Raw genomic sequence first — 16842 nt, 5'->3', positions numbered from 1 at the left:
GCAAATACATGAAAACTTGAATCTTCTTCTTAAGTTATGAAGAATATCTACTGTTATATCAAAACAAAAGAATGTACTTTTCTTAGAATGAAAATGAACTCAATCCAGGTTTCTCAATTATGTTACATTCTGATTTTATTTAAATGAGCTTTATTTAAATCAAATTCACTCTGCCAATAAACCAATAACTAGAAACATGCTAAATTGGTTTGGATTTTGCTTTAAATTGGGGATAGGAGGGATGTGGGAGGTATTGATTTCAAATGAGAAGTCACTGATCTGACAAATGAAATACTTTGCAAATTTTTTTCCTTTTTAAAAATGCTTTTATTTATTTTGTTAAATATTTCCCAACTACATATAAAAAATGTTTAACAAACATTTTTAAAAATTGAGTTCCAAATTTCCCCCCTCTTTGAAGGCAAGCAATTTAATACTGATGCATGTGAAGTCATGCAAAACATATTTCCATATTAGCCATGTTGCAAAGAAAAACATAGACAACAAAATAAACCAAGAAAAAATAAAGTTTTAAGAAGTAGGCTTCAATCTGTATTCAGAAATCATCAGTTCTCTCTCTGGAATTAGACAGCATTCTTTTTCATCACAAATCCTTTGGAAGGGCCTTGGATCATTATCTTGATCAGAGTAGATAAGTCTTTCACACTTGATCCTCTTTACAATGTTGCCGTTACTGTGTACAATGTTCACCTGGTTCTGCTCACTTCACCTTGCATGAGTTCATATAAGACTTTCTGGGTCTTTCAAAATGACCCTGCTTGTCATTCTGATTTCTAATCCCTTAGCTACAGAATTCTATTTTGAGGGTGAGTTCATCCCATTTACACTCATGGTTATAATAGTAACTGTGCATTCCCCTGTATCCTATTTTCTTCTGCTTCTTATTCTCTCTTTTTATTCCGTTCCTCTTCTAAAGTCTATTCTGCTTCTGACCATGGTCTTATCTGCCCTCCCCTTTACCACTCCCTTTTCCCCTTATCCCCTTCCTCTCCTATTTCCCTGTTGGGCAAGAAAGATTTCTATTATCAACTGAGTGTGTGCGTGTGTGTGTATATACATACATACACATATACATACACACATACACATTTATATTTTTCCCTTCGAACCAATTTAGATGTGAGTGAAGTTCAAACAGTGTCCCTCCCCTACCATTCCTCCCCTCCATTGTAAAAGTTTTTCTTTGAATACCTCTTTCATGTGAGACACTTTTCCCCATTGCTCCCCTCCATTCCTGCTTACCCCCGGGGCATTCCTCTTTACTGCCTGTCCATATTTTTTACATAATTGACTCTCCTACCCTCTTTCTATGTAGAAGCTTTTAAAACTGTCCTAAGAATAACAAATCTTAGAAATTATATTTAAATAAACCATACTGAGTCCCTCATGATTTCTCTTTCTTGTTGACCTTTTTATGCTTCTCTTGAGTTTTTTATCTTCTCAATCTATTTTCCAGATCATTTGTTTTTTTCTGATGAGACAGTTCATATCTTCTATCTTTTTTTCATTCTTTTGACTGTTTGGTTGTTTCTTGATATCTCATGTAGTCATTAGTTTCCACTTGCCCTATTCTAATTTTTGAGGAATTTTTTCTTTAATGAATTTTTGTACTTCTTCCATTTGGCCAATTCTATTTTTAAGATGTTTTTTCTTCAGTATTTTGTGCCTCTTTCTCCAACCTGTTAATTGTCTTTTCATAATTTTCTTCCTATACTTTCTTTTATTTCTAATTTTTTTCTATTTCTAGTAGTTTCTTCTCTTCTACTCGTATTTGATTTTGAAAATTATGTTTAAGATCTTCTAGGAATTCTTGTTGGACTTGTGTCCAGTTCACATCTTCTTTTTCTTTGAAGTTTTGCTTGTAGCTATTCTGACTTCATTGCCTTTCTTCTGAGCTGTATCTTGGTGTTCTCTGTTACCATAGCAGACTTTTAAGGTCAAATTCTTTTTTGTTGATGCTGTTTACTCATCTTTCCACCCTATTTCTTGATTTGGAACTTTATACTGAAGTTGGGTTTTGTTGCCAGTGTCAGGTGTGGGGTGGGACTGTCTCACACTTCAGGCTTTTCTTACTGTTGTTTTCAGAGCTAGTTTTGAGGGTTTAGAAGTTTTTAGAGCTTCCAAGATGGTATGATCTAGGGAAAGGTGTGGTTATTGCTCTCCTGGTTTGTATGCTCCTTGATTGGGTACTGGGATTACAACTGATATTGCTCCTCAGGGTCTCTGACCTCTTGGGACCAAAAGCAATACTGACCCCTTTAGGGCTTCTGTTTGTTCTTGAACAAAAGTGTTCCTCTCTGCCTTTGAACTATGACCCTATTGCACAGGCAATGAAGTTGCCAAACAGCATCTGGTTCCATGTCCACTACTAGTACAGGGGCCCCCCATCATATTTTTCTTACCAGATGCCAGGTCCCTTCACTTTCTCTGGCATGAAAGCTCCTGAAGCTGCTGCTGCTTCTGTTGCCACCTGTTGGCCCTATCCCTGATGCTTCATCCACACTGACTCCTGCCTAGCCTCCACCACCCTCATTACACCCCCACCACCATTTCACAGATCTCTTTCTGACCTCCTAAGCTGCTTTGGCCTAGAAAAATGTCTCACTCTGACCTTTTGTCTCTCCTACTCCAGAATTTGATTGGAGGTGTTATTTTATGTCATAGTCCTTTCTGAAAACAAAGAACAAACACAACCTGTGGGTAGTCCAAGCTGCCTGAATGGGGACCCAACCGGTTGGGTAACTCAGCTCATCCTCTGCCTCTCCAAAGGAAAGTAAATGCTGATGCCCGGAAGCTGCCCAGTTAACTTGGAGATTACTGGCTATATTTCTTCCTTCCTTCCTTCCTTCCTCTCTTTATCTCTCTCTCTCTCTCTACTCTCTCTCTCTCTTTTCTCAAAGACCAAACCTTAAACTCATTTCATTCTGGAGCTCATAGACTAGACAATAGGTCCAGTCTGAAGCTCCACTTAATGACTGTATTTCAGGCCCCCCAGTCAGAGTGAATGTAAATAGCAACTATTTCTTTTTTGGCCAGCAACCCCAAGGGTCTTCCCTTCCCAGTTTGATTTTCTTTTTCATTAAAGGGACTAGGGATATCACTTGACTCACTTCTTAATAAGGCCTATTTACTGAATGGGTGTTACCTCACTCAAAGTGAGAACCTGAAAAGACCTTAGCCTCAAAGATCCAGGGTCTCCCATTGCATCCTGGGTCATCCAATCATCCTGATGAATATCTGGTCACTGACTCTGGAGGAGAAAGTAGGATTGGTGACCTTGCACAACTCTCCCTCACTCAAATCAAAGTCAATTGCAAGTCATGTCATCATTTCCCTGATGTCATGGTTCTCTTGGAGAATGATGGATAAACACAACAAATCTGGAGGGGTATATTGGAAGAACTCAGCTGAGTGCTTTCTCTACTCCATCACCTTGGCTTTAAAGCTTTGCAAATCTTAACAATATATAAATGCTTGTTATTATTATTTTATTGGGATAGGAAACTCTGAGTGAGGAAGTTCTTTCTACCAATACAGAGCAGTCATTGTCCTGTAACTTAAGAGTCTTAGCAAGCCTCCTAGGACACTGAGATGCTAAATGAGTTTTCCAGGATTATATAGACAATACATAGAGTATCCCTCATGTCTTTGGGCACTTGTAAGGTATAAAAGCTTAAAACTGCCTTAAAACTTTAGAGATACCCTGTATTTCAGGGGAAGGACTTAAATGCTGTCCTGCCTGTGAAGCTAACTCTCCATTCACTACACAAGATTGCCTCTCAAGTTAAATGATATGGAGTTATTATCCAGGCCAGCAGTTCTCAAAGTGTAGTCTGAGGGGTCCCCAAAACCGTTTCAGGGAAGTCAGTGAGATCAAAATTATTTTCATAATACTAAGATGTTTTAGTGGGACAGTTAAGTGGCACAGTGCCAGGTTTGGGGTCAGGAAGATGAGTCTTCCTGAATTCAAATCCTGCCTCAGGCACTTACTAGCTGTGTGACCCTGGGAAAGTTACTTAACCCTGTTTGCCTCAGTTCCTCATCTGGAAAATCAGCTGGAGAAGGAAATGGAAAACCACTCCAGTATCTTTGCCAAGAAAACCCCAAATGCGGTCATGAAGAGTCAAACACAACTGAAGATGACTAAACAAGATGTTTTAATTTCTAATAGTGTAAACATATATAAATTTAACTCATAAACAAAAACCTTTTGAGGTTCTCAAAAGTTTTTAAGAGTGCAGAGGGTTTCAAAGACCAAAAAAGTTTGAGAACACTTCATTTAGACACTTATGATTTAGTGCCATGTTGGATTTGCATGGCTCACTTTAGCTCTCAGCTGTGTACCAAGCAGAAGACAAGCTTCAGTCCTCTAAATTCATATAAAACATTAATTCTCAAGCTCTTAAGAAGAAAACTTGTAAAGATTACTCGGTGTTAAAATCTATGGTGTGAAACACACCAAAATAGATGTGCCTGAGAACTTTCAAGATTGAAGCAAAACATTTCAAAAGGAGGTGGGGGCACCCAAAGGCTGCAAGCAGATAGCTCTGATCACACAGACAGACAAATGAGGGTGAACCCACCCAGAGCTGTTGACGGGAAGTTTAAAAATTGATCAAACATCTATATTTGAAAACTTACTGAAAATAAATTATGCCCAGCCAACATCTGAAAGTTACACGCCATCAGAGAAAAAACATTCAAGCAGAAAGGTTTTTTTTCTTTAGAAAACATTTCAAAGCCTGAGGGAATAGAAATATTATGATAAAATAAGGACAGACACGTATCCTTGAAGATGTTACCTGCATTAGTTCTTTTAATAATAATCTGGAAATGTGTTTATTTGATACTACACTAAAGACAGGGCTAAAATTAATCTACAGTCTCACTGGTGTAGGGTATTTCTAGAATGGGAACTTCCTCAAATAATACAGATCAGCAATTCATCTGTGACTTATTATCTTTAGAGAGCATGAGCCAGAGCATGGAGGGTTTTTTGATTAGGTTGCTCAGGATTGCACAATTAGCCTGTATCAGAGACAGGACTTGAACAACGGTCTTCCTGACTCATGTTAGCCACCTACCCACTCTGCACAAGGCTACTTTTCATGAATATACATGTATATAAATGTTCACATACATTTGTAGGTATACACACACCTATATGTATACATACATATGCATATACACATACCTTTCTCATATTGTGTGAAAGTAGATATACACACATTTTATGTAAACAGATGTATACATGCATATACATGCAAACATGAGTGCATACATGTCCCTGATAAACTTTGCACTATTCTAGCAATATAAGGGAGTATTCACAGTCCAAACCAGATAATCCAATTCTCATTTATATTTACTCTTAAGCCCTATACAAGTGTGACTTAATCTTTAGAAAATAAGCAATTTTTTAAATGCAGATTGTCCTTCCTGATTACAGTTTCTATGGTCAAATGTTAAAATCAGCTGCCCTATCTAAGCATTAACCACTGTGCAGGTTAGAATAGCCCCAAGAAGGAAAGTGATGGCAAAGGCCTATGGTTAACTATATTGTGGTAGCTCCTTTCTAAACTTATGAGAGGATGAATACAAAATCTGAAGGGACCTTTCAGTCCCTTCCAATCCAACTTTCTCATTTTAGGGATGAAGATTCTGAGACCCAGAAAGTTGAAGTGACTTCCCCAGGTTACACAGATAGCAAGCTTCTAGACAAGACTCAAACCCCGACCTTCCTTAACTCCCTGGTCTCCTGCTCTATCCACTGTACCACTGGAGGGAGTACCTACATTAATGGGGTCAGCCAGTCAACAAACATGTATTAAGTGCCTACTGTGTGCCAAGCACTGTACTAGGCAGTGGAATGCAAAGATCCACCAAAGTTCTGAATTCTAATTAGGGGGTGTTAGCATCACCCTTTAGTCTGGAAGTTTAACTGCTGGATTTAGTGACACCCCCTTGACATGCTAATACTCCTACCATAACTTGAAGGGACCTGTGGGACTTTCCAAAGCTGAACATTCTGTGATTCTGTAATGTTTACCTGTATTATAAATATTGGATTAAAAATAAGATACACACGTAGTATAAAATGGCTCACTGAGTCTCAATTTATGGATGTGGTATTTTTTGGACGTTAGGAGTACTACTGTAATATGTATCTATCTATAGCATTATGTGAGATATATATACATACACATATACATATGTGTGTATGTATTATATTTGCATAAGTCTATTTCTTCTTTTAAATAATATTTTATTTTTCCCCAATTACATGTAAAAGCAATTTTCACATTTTTTAGGTTCCGAATCCTGTTCTTCCCTCTACTTTTCCCTCCTTGAGACAGTAAACAATGTAACATGTGTGATTACATGTGTAATCACACATAAACATATTTCCATATTAGTCATTTTATATCAGCCTATTTCAATTTTATAGGCTCATATCATATAGTACCTGTTAAAAGTACAGTGTGGACCCTCAAATTAATGAATGGGGAAATCATTCTACAATCTAGTATAGGGATAAAAGTCCTTGGCTAGAAACAAACCATCTGAGTTCTAGCCCTGACTCAACCACTAGATAAAACACTCATTATGTGACCACTTACATATCACAACCTGCATGGATCTCAGTTATTCATATGAAAAATGGGGAGAATAATCCTTAATCTGATTATTTCAGAGGGCTCCTAGGAGAATCAAATGAGGTAATAAATGTTGAATCCACTTAAAAATCACTAAAAAGTGATTTAAACATATAATTTGTCAACAGGTGATCATATCACAAGACTTATGTGAAAATCACTTTTGTGTTCATCCTTTGTTGCTGAAGAAGACCATGCCATCGGAAAAATGATGACATGACTTGCACTTGACTTTGTTTTGAGTGAGGGAGAGCTGTGCAGGTCACCAGCCTCACTTCTCCTCCAGAGCCATCTGAATCCAGAGACCTGATAATCCTCAAGATAACTGGAGATGACCCAGGGTGCACTGAGAGGTCTTTGCAGGTACTCACTTAGGGTGAGGTATCACCCATTCATTGAATAGGCCTGTTTAAGAAGTAGCCAGGGCATGGCCCCTTTAATGACATCAGGCTGGGTGGGAACCAGCAATAGTTGCCACTGATAATGACTCTAAAGCTAGGAGGGTCCAGAGGGGCCCTTACACAGGGGCCCATTGGAGTCCCAGTTTCAGAATGCAGTAGGTTTAAGGTTTATTACAAGAGAAATGAACATGTATGTGGAGCCCAAAGAGTTCACAATCCTTATAGAAGGTTTGCACATTTATGACAGTACAACAGAAGGAGAGAAAGCAGGAAGGGGTATGTCATGGGAGGGGACAAGCACAGTAAACCCTCCCGAAAGGGAGGGGCTAAGCAATGTCTTTTCCCTTAGAAACCACTAGACTATGGAGATAGGAAGATCTACTTATCTGCAATGGTCCCCAGCTGCACAGGTATTTTTCCCAGTCTGGCACAGACTGGCTGGCACCCATCTTGCCTCTTAAGGACACATGGGGAATCCAGCTTGGGATGGAAATAACAAATTACGTCAGCTGAGGTGGGTGGGTGGGGGTGGTTCATCCTTGGCACATCCAAGGCTTCGGGTATGCTTTGGATCCAGTGTTTGTAGAAAACTCAAAAAGACAAGTTCAGGGGATACCTACCTTAACAACCCTTAACAAATTGTTGCTGCTATAAAATCAAGTTCTATTTTCTAGTTACTGATAGTTGATTTAGAGAAAATTCCCCAACTCTTATTCAGTGATTTAGCAGCCATCTACATGCCAAAGCTATCAGCTGTATATCTGATCACATCAGTTCCAGTCTGGAAAATTGCTGTTCTTATGGGCCGGCAGGAAAGTCATCTCCCCATGGAGGGGCTGGCTGTTAATTCTTCCCAGATACAGTGGTTAATCAAATTGAACTGGAGACATAGTCAAGAGCAAAGCAAAAGGAGATAAGAAAGTAACGAATAATCAGCCAAAACCTAATTTATGGTGAGTGTTGATGCTTTCTGTGGACAAATTTGATTTTTTTTAAAAAAAATACAGAGAAAGAGGAAGGCAAGAGTAACTAGGGGTTGAAGGTAAAGGATCTTGGCACAATATATCTGGAAAATATGTTTTAAAAAACCCCTACTTTTCAACATTTCTAAAAGAAGTGGGTAAAGATTTTCTTAATTGCCCCTTCTCCACTTTATAAACTGCTTATCTCCCAAACAGCTTCTACTAAAGGATGCAGTGTAGGACCTGGTTCAAACCCTAGCCCTGCTGTCTTCTTCATGTATAAACTCTGGTAATTCACATAGTCTCTCTGACCTAAGTTTCTCCACCTGTAAATGAGGGGGGTTAGACCAAAACAGGAAGTTCTCCGCATTTCTGTGTGTCATGGGTCCCTTTAGAAGTCTATGGAGCTCAATGACCTCTTCTCAGAACAATATTTTTAAATGCATAAAATAAAATGGGATTATACAGGAAACCAACTATATTTAATTATCAAAATTTTTTTTTAATTTAGGCTCTAGGTTAAGATCCCTTAAAATTAATCTCTAAGGTCCTCTAAATCTGCAATGCAACAGACCAGAATAACTGTCTCAAATCACTAGATCTTGCTAGTTAGTGAGCAGTGCTGAAGAACTGCTATTAACTAAGCATAATTCCTTGACTCAGAATTTAATTTTAATTATTTATTGGAAATGCCTATGAACATCCTAACTACCACAGAACATTTAAGGAAACTGATCTCACCATACTCTTCCTCCTGCTGTTAGGTACTTGCTGAAAATCAGAACAAGAGCTCTCTCTGGTAAAGCTGAATATTTTCAGAGACTCTTTTGGAATGTGAATTAATAGGGCAAAAGTTTGCCAAATTTTCCCAGTCACCGAAAATAACAAAAGGGAGTGCCACTAAGAGATGCGGATAGTCCTAATGCAAGCTATTGCTCCTAGTACAAAAACCCCAGTGTGTCCAAGGTTATGGAAATCAGTCTACAACAAACATTAATTATGAGCTTCCCATGTGCCAGACACTGTGTCAAGCACTGGAATACAAAGAAATGCAAAAACAGGCCTTGCCCTCAAGGAGTTTATGTTCAAACGGGGGAGACAATACGTAAATAACATGGGTCGTGCAAAATATATGCAGGGTAGATGGAAGGCAGATTAAGAGAAGAAAGCATTAGTAGATGGGGGACCATGAAAGACTCCCAAGCACAGGGGACAGCAGGACACAGACACGCGGGCAGGAGATGAAGTGATGTCACTGCAAGTATGCCAGTATCACTAGATTGTAGAGCACCTTTTGAGAACCCTAGCAAGGTAGCTAGGGCCTGGCCTATGAAAATGCCAACCAAGGAATTAATATTGACTCTGGAGAAAACTGGGAACAAACGGAAAGTTCTATATACAGTATAGAAAGATGTGATATAGGAAGAGGATATGTAGAAAATATGGCAGTGCTTCAAGAATCCTTGAGTTCTATGTGGAATTCCATATGGGAACTCTCTCTGCCAGTGCAGATTACAAACATGTATGTGCAGATGTGTGCATTTATATACACACACACATATATTATAATATTATATATATATATATATGCAGGGGTACATGTATATCTATACACATGTATGCACACATGCTTATATATGTTTGTATTTTATGTACGTGTGTTAAATTTTCAGGGTGAGCAATCATACCTCAGAAATTGGCAAACACCACAAATCAGAGCTTGATCTATTGTTTTGTTGATTTTCTAGACTTAAAATGAAAGAGAAAATGTTAATAACATAAATTAAACTCCTGCTTAAAGTGCTACATAAATGCTAAGCAAATCCTGTTGAGACTTGCCAGCTGTGTGACCATGGCTTTTGCACTCATCCCTCCTAACTGCATCTTTGGGCTGATGATAAAAGGACTGGAGAAAACGCTTCAGAAGATACAATGTATCACTGACTTAGCAACAGTGCACATATCCAGCTGCTTAGAGGCCATCCACTCTGGGATAGGAGCATCCAGGAAAGCCTGCTGCTTTTATGGGTTTACCAGGTGTCTCAAGCCCTACCCATTTCCTTGTCTGCATTCACAGAGACTGTTCCAGCCTTCCTCCCCCTTTGGATGGCTCTGCCACTAACTCAGGTGTGTGGCTTACCCATGGGTACTTCCTTCTCTAGACCTCACTTTCCCCATGTGTCTAGAGAGGTTTGGATAAAACAATCTCCAAGGTCCCTCTCAACTCTGACACTCTTTGACAGTTTAAAAAATATTGTTGCATATACACTTAAAAAAAAAAAACTCTACCACTCATTTTCCCCTAGCACAAAAAATAATGTGGTATAGTAGCTAGAGCCCTGTATTTGCCATTCTTTATATCCACAGTTCCTTGGACAGTAGGCACTTAATAAATGCTTGTCTACTTGATCTGTCTTGATCAAATCCTGACACAGCTATTTTACTATCCATATGGCCTTGAATAAATGGCCATTTAACTCTTCAAGTCAGAAAAGGAAGGGAATGATGCCCATACTACCATGCTCATAGGGATGTTGTAAGAAAAAAACAACATTAAAGCATTAAAACAAATATTCATTGTTGTTACTATCATCATTATTATCACTATTATTATAAATACATAAAAGCAGGACAGCAAAGTGAAGAGGGCATCAGTAGACTTGGATTTCAGTGCTGGCTCAGTATACAACTTCTGACATCTTAAGTCTGTCTCTTTTCCCCAGTACTCAAGCAAGTATATATATGTATATGTACACACACACACACACACATATACACTTCTGCCCACCTCCATGTCTCAGGGAACTGGAGCATTCAGTGCTTTGAGCTCCTCAGGGGAAAGGATAGTGCTAGCTTTCCCTGAGAAGCAAGTTTGGCCAAACTCTCAAGAAAAACATTATTCCTATAACTTTTCCAACAGGCTAATAAGAATATCACAGAATGCTAGTGTAGAAAAGGACCTCTGAGGCCATGGAGCCTAATCTACATCCAGAAAGAAATTCCCTCTTATAACCTACCCTTCAAGTGATGGACCAGCCTGGACCTCAAGGTCTGTAATGTCAGAGAACTCACTACCCCAAAGCAGCTCCACTCCATTTGGGGATGGCTTGTTCCTTAGGAAGTTTTTCCCAACATTGAGCCTAAACTGGCCTCTTTATAACTCCCACCCACGGTTCCCACTTCAGCTCTCTGGGGCCAAAGAGAAAAAGTGTGATTTTTCTTCCACATAACATGCTTTCAAAGAGTTAAGCCAAGCTCTCCTATCTCCTGACCTTCCTCTCATTCTCACTTTTCTTCTCTTCAAGTTTAACATCTCTTAATCTCAATATTTCCTCATGAGATTGCCTCAAGACCCTTTACCACTGGCTGCCATCTGGTTGCTCTTCGCTTTATCATGCCTTTACTAAACTGTGGTACCTAGAACTGATCCAAACATACCAGAAGTGGTCTGACTAGTACAGAGATCACTGGAGGATGCCATCCTCCTAAATGCATATAAGGGTTGTTTGTTGGTTTGTTTTTAGCTCTTGCATTACCCCACTAACAGTGAATTTACACACTTGGTATAAATGCATACGTATGCTCATTCTCAAGTCTGGTAACTGAATTACCTGAGACTCCTCTCATTCAATGTGCTTTGGAGCATTTACAGAGTGAACTATGTGTAGAATGTTATAGCGGGCAATTTTGTATTTTAATTGAATAAACATTTTTAAGCACTTACTGTGTGTCTAGCACTGTGCTAAACAATGGAAATACAATTAATAAAAAGAAAAGTCCCTGCCCTCAGGGAACTTACAATCTGTACATTGTAAGTCCCTGCCCTAGACTTTGATACAAATTGAAAAAAGCAAAAAGTTAGATACACAAAACCAGAAAACAGAAAACTTCCAAATCAATATACAAGTAAGTGTACGACCAAATAAGATTACCGAATAGGATTCCATCTCCTGAGTCCAGGTTAGTAGCACCAATTTAAAATATAGATTTCCTAAGCAGAACTTTTGGAAAGCACCTGCTCTCCTTCACCAGCCCCCCACAATCTCTGCATTGCCAAACTGAACCTTCCCTAAGCACCATGATTTTTGACAGAAACTTCCTACCTATGTTTGTCATCTCTTTCCTTTTGTTTCGTCCTGTGCATGTTGTAAAGTGCTTTCACAAGCCATCTGATTAATGAACTCAGCTGATTTTCATAACATCCTCTGGAAGACAGGCTCAGACCCAAACCTGCACTGCTCTAACTTCTTCTGCTTCTATCCCCTGCCCCCAGGCCAAATCCTTCCACAGCCTCTTCAGCTAATGTCTGGGCCACCTTCTTTATTGCACCCCTCATTTTCTTCCCTGTGTGAAGTTACCTTAATTAAATCAATGCCACCAGTCAAAAAATCATTCTATTTAGATGCCTGCTTGATAAAGAGTCAGAAGATTAAAGCCAGAGGGGCCTTAGTAATTATTAAGTTCACACCTCTCATACTAAAGAAAAGAAAACTGGGGTCTGGACAAGTAAAGTGATTTGCTCAAAGTCTATTCTGCAGAAAGATTTTAAAATATGGAATGTGTTGATCTTCCACATTCTTCAAATTTGTCTCATCTGTGCTGCGCATAATCATTCAACAACTCTGTGTGAAGCACAGAAGGGAGTATATCACCATCCTAGTCTTTGAGGCATTGCCGATCTTCAAGCCTTCCTCTATGCCTCCAGCTGCTAAAGCCCTCGCCTTCAAATTACTATAAGCTGTGATAGACTTACCTGGATACAAATGGAATCCCCCCAGGTGAATACAGGGACAAAGGCTAGTATCTAGCACAGAGCAGCTGACTAATAAATGCCTGTAACAGGGAAGTGAATTCTTTGGTGCACAAGTTAAAACACGTAATAGATAAATAATTAGACTGTAAACCCTTGGTGGGCAGGGACAACACCTCTATAATCTTACAGTACCCCTAGAGAGCACCTTGCCCACAGGCAGCACGGAATGTTACTGATAATAACAGAGCTAACAGCAGGGTATCAGACCTAGAAAGTGACCACAAAATTCAGCCAACTGATGGAAATTTGAAAAAGATCTCTGGGACGAAAGGTATTGCTGACATCAGGAAGAAGGTAGGGGAACGATCTTGAGGAAGAGAGAAACAGGACAGCTACACACTAACTTCAGGATTGTCATTTGAATGTGAATTTGAGGCAGTCTGGCAAAGTACAAGGAACAATGGTCTTAGTACTTGTGGACCTGGGTTAGAATTCCCACTGATATTTAATAGTTCTGTGATCCTGGGGAAGTCATTTCACCTTTCTGGGTCTCGTTTCCTCACCTATGAAATGAGAATAATGCCAGTAACATTGCCTACCCCTCAAAGTGTTGTGAGAAAAGTGGTTTGTAAACCTCAAAGTATTAAGTTATTCTACAGCAGTGGCTTGTAAAACTCGGTCCAAGGGGCTGACTGAGATACTTTCAGGAGCTCTTTGAGGTCAAAACTATTATCCTCATAATATGAATACTTCACTTTCTAATATGATAAATATTACTAGACATCATTCACATAAATAAAAGTTATTTGGGTGTCTTCAATAATTTATAAGAGTAGGGGGCGGAGCCAAGATGGCGGAGTAGAAAGACGCACACACACATAGCTCCGAACCCACAACCCACAGAACGGCTAGAGGGGACCAACTCACGGTGAATTCTGTGCCCAGAGGCCACGGAATATTGGAGCGAGGGAGATTTCTGTTCGGGAGAGACCTGCAAACCTCTCGCGGGGGGTCCTTCGTGCTGCGGACTGGGCACCGGGACTGGGAGCAGAGGGCAGCCCTGCAGTGGCTGCGGCACTGAGAGGAAAAGATCCCAGCGGGCTTCGGGGACGGGATCTCCAGCAGCCACGCGGGTCCCTCCACCCACAGAGGGACCTGCAAACCTCTTGCAAAAGATCTGTCACGCTGCAGACGCGGAGCCCAGCCCAGACCTGCAGCGGCCGCAGCTCCGAGAGGTACAGATCCGAGCAGGCTTCAGGGACGGGATCTCCAGCGGCGGCACAAGCCCCTCCACCCACAGGTGACAGGGGTCGGTGAGAGAGTCTCTTTGGCGGGTCGAGAGGGGAGTGGGGTGCCCCCATGGCTCGGGCCCCCCCGGGAGATAGAAGCTGAGAGGCGGCTGCAGACAGGGGCTCCCCAAGCGGGCAGGAGCCTGGATCCATTGTGGAAGGTCTGTACATAAACCCCCTGAGGGAACTGAGCCTGAGAGGTGGCCCTGCCCCGACCTGACCACCTGAACTTAATTCTCACACTGAATAGCAGCCCTGCCCCCGCCAAAAGCCCTAAGGCGGGAAGCAGCATTTGAATCTCAGTCCCCAAACGCTGGCTGGGAGGACCAGGAGGCGAGGTGGGTGTGAGGAGAATATTCAGAGGTCAAGTCACTGGCTGGGGAGAATGCCCAGAAAAGGGAAAAGAAATAAAACTACTGAAGGCTACTTTCTTGGAGAACAGACATTTCCTCCCTTCCTTTCTGATGAGGAAGAACAATGCTTACCATCAGGCAAAGACACAGAAATCAAGGATTCTGTGTCCCAGCCCACCCAATGGGCTCAGGCCATGGAAGAGCTCAAAAAGAATTTTGAAAATCAAGTTAGAGAGGTGGAGGAAAAACTGGGAAGAGAAATGAGAGGGATGAAAGAGAAGCATGAAAAGCAGATCAGCTCCCTGCTAAAGGAAAACCAAAAAAATGTTGAAGAAATTAACACCTTGAAAACTAGCCTAACTCAATTGGCAAAAGAGGTTCAAAAAGCCAATGAGGAGAAGAATGCTTTCAAAAGCAGAATTAGCCAAATGGAAAAGGAGATTCAAAAGCTCACTGAAGAAAATAGTTCTTTCAAAACTAGAATGACACAGATGGATGCTAAGGACTTTGTGAGAAAGACAGATATCACAGAACATAGCGAGAAGATTGGAAAAATGGAAGATAATGTGAAATATCTTATTGGAAAAACAACTGACCTGGAAAATAGATTCAGGAGAGACAATGTAAAAATTCTGGGACTACCTGAAAACCGTGATCAAAAGAAGAGCCTAGACATCATCTTCCATGAAATTATCAAGGAAAACTGCCCTGAGATTCTAGAACCAGAGGGCAAAATAAATATTCAAGGAATCCACAGAACACCCCATGAAAGAGATCCAAAAAGAGAAACTCCTAGGAACATTGTGGCCAAATTCCAGAATTCCCAGGTGAAAGAGAAAATATTGCAAGCAGCTAGAAAGAAACAATTCAAGTATTATGGAAATACAATCAGGATAACACAAGATCTAGCACCCTCTACATTAAGGGATCGAAGGGAATGGAATAGGATATTCCAGAAGTCAAAGGAACTAGGACTAAAACCAAGAATCACCTACCCAGCAAAACTGAGTATAATACTTCAGGAGAAAAAATGGTCTTTCAACGAAATAGAGGATTTTCAAATTTTCTTGATGAAAAGACCAGAGCTGAAAAGAAAATTTGACTTTCTAACACAAGAATGAAGAGAACCATGAAAAGGTGAACAGCAAAGAGAAGTCATAAGGGACTTACTAAAGTTGAACTGTTTACATTCCTACATGGAAAGACAATATTTGTAACTCTTGAAATACTTCAGTATCTGGGTACTGGGTGGGAGTACACACACACACATGCACACATGCACACATACATAGAGACAGAGTGCACAGAGTGAATTGAAGAGGATGGGATCATATCTTAAAAAAAAAATGAAATCAAGCAGTGAGAGAGAAATATTGGGAGGAGAAAGGGAGAAATTAAATGGGGCAAATTATCTCTCATAAAAGAGGCAAGCAAAAGACTTATTAGTGGAGGGATAAAGAGGGGAGGCGAGAGAAAAACATGAGGTCTACTCTCATCACATTCCACTAAAGGAAAGAATAAAATGCACACTCATTTTGATAGGAAAACCTATCTCACAATACAGGAGAGTGGGGGACAAGGGCACAAGCAGGGTGGGGGGGAGGATAGAGGGGAGGGCATGGGGAGGAGAATGCAATCCAAGGTTGACACTCATGGGGAGGGAAAGGATCATAAGAGAATAGAAGTAATGGGGGACAGGATAGGATGGAGGGAAATATAGTTAGTCCTATACAACACACCTAGTATGGAAATCATTTGCAAAACTACACAGATTTGGCCTATATTGAATTGCTTGTCTTCCAAAGGGTAGGGGTGGAGAGGGAGGGAGCTAAAGAAGTTGGAACTCAAAGTGTTAGGATCAACTGTAATGTTCTTACCACTAGGAAATAAGAAATACAGGTTAAGGGGTAAAGAAAGCTATCTGGCCCTACAGGACAAAAGAGAAGACGGAGACAAGGGCAGAGAGGGAGGATAGAAGAGAGAGCAGATTGGTCACAGGGGCAATTAGAATGCTTGGGTTTGGGGGGGAGGGGATAAAAGGGGAGAAAATTTGTAACCCAAAATTTTGTGAAAATAAATGTTAAAAGTTAAATAATAAAAAAAAAAGAAAACATATAATAAAAACCAAAAAAAATAATAATAATTTATAAGAGTACAAAGGAGTCTTGAAACCCAAAAGATTGAGAATTTCTGCTCTACAGAACAGGGAACAGATTAGATCTATGTGAATCCAAAAAGGAAGAGAGTGCCCAGTGGATAGAATTTGCTGGGCTTTTAGTTCGGTGGAAGGGTAAGAACCTTCCAATAATGAGATTTGTCCAATGACAGAAGAGTTAGGATCCTATGAGCTCTGAAGAGAGTAAGTTTCACTTGGACCAATTTTCAGAAGTGTCCTTAGGTCAGGCTA

At 40.3% G+C, this 16842-nt stretch overlaps 1 protein-coding gene across 2 annotated transcripts in view; it reads right to left on the bottom strand.

Moving 5' to 3' along the window:
- The window catches only part of NUP210 (nucleoporin 210), a 164980-nt gene that overhangs the window by 135069 nt on the left and 13069 nt on the right, over nucleotides 1-16842 (bottom strand). The gene's annotated exons all lie outside the window — the stretch shown is intronic.

Source organism: Notamacropus eugenii, chromosome 3, assembly GCF_028372415.1.
Source record: "Notamacropus eugenii isolate mMacEug1 chromosome 3, mMacEug1.pri_v2, whole genome shotgun sequence".
In the NCBI taxonomy this organism is placed as follows: Eukaryota; Metazoa; Chordata; class Mammalia; order Diprotodontia; family Macropodidae; genus Notamacropus; species Notamacropus eugenii.
Note: the sequence above shows the minus strand (reverse complement) of the source record. Positions and strands in the feature narration are given on the sequence as shown.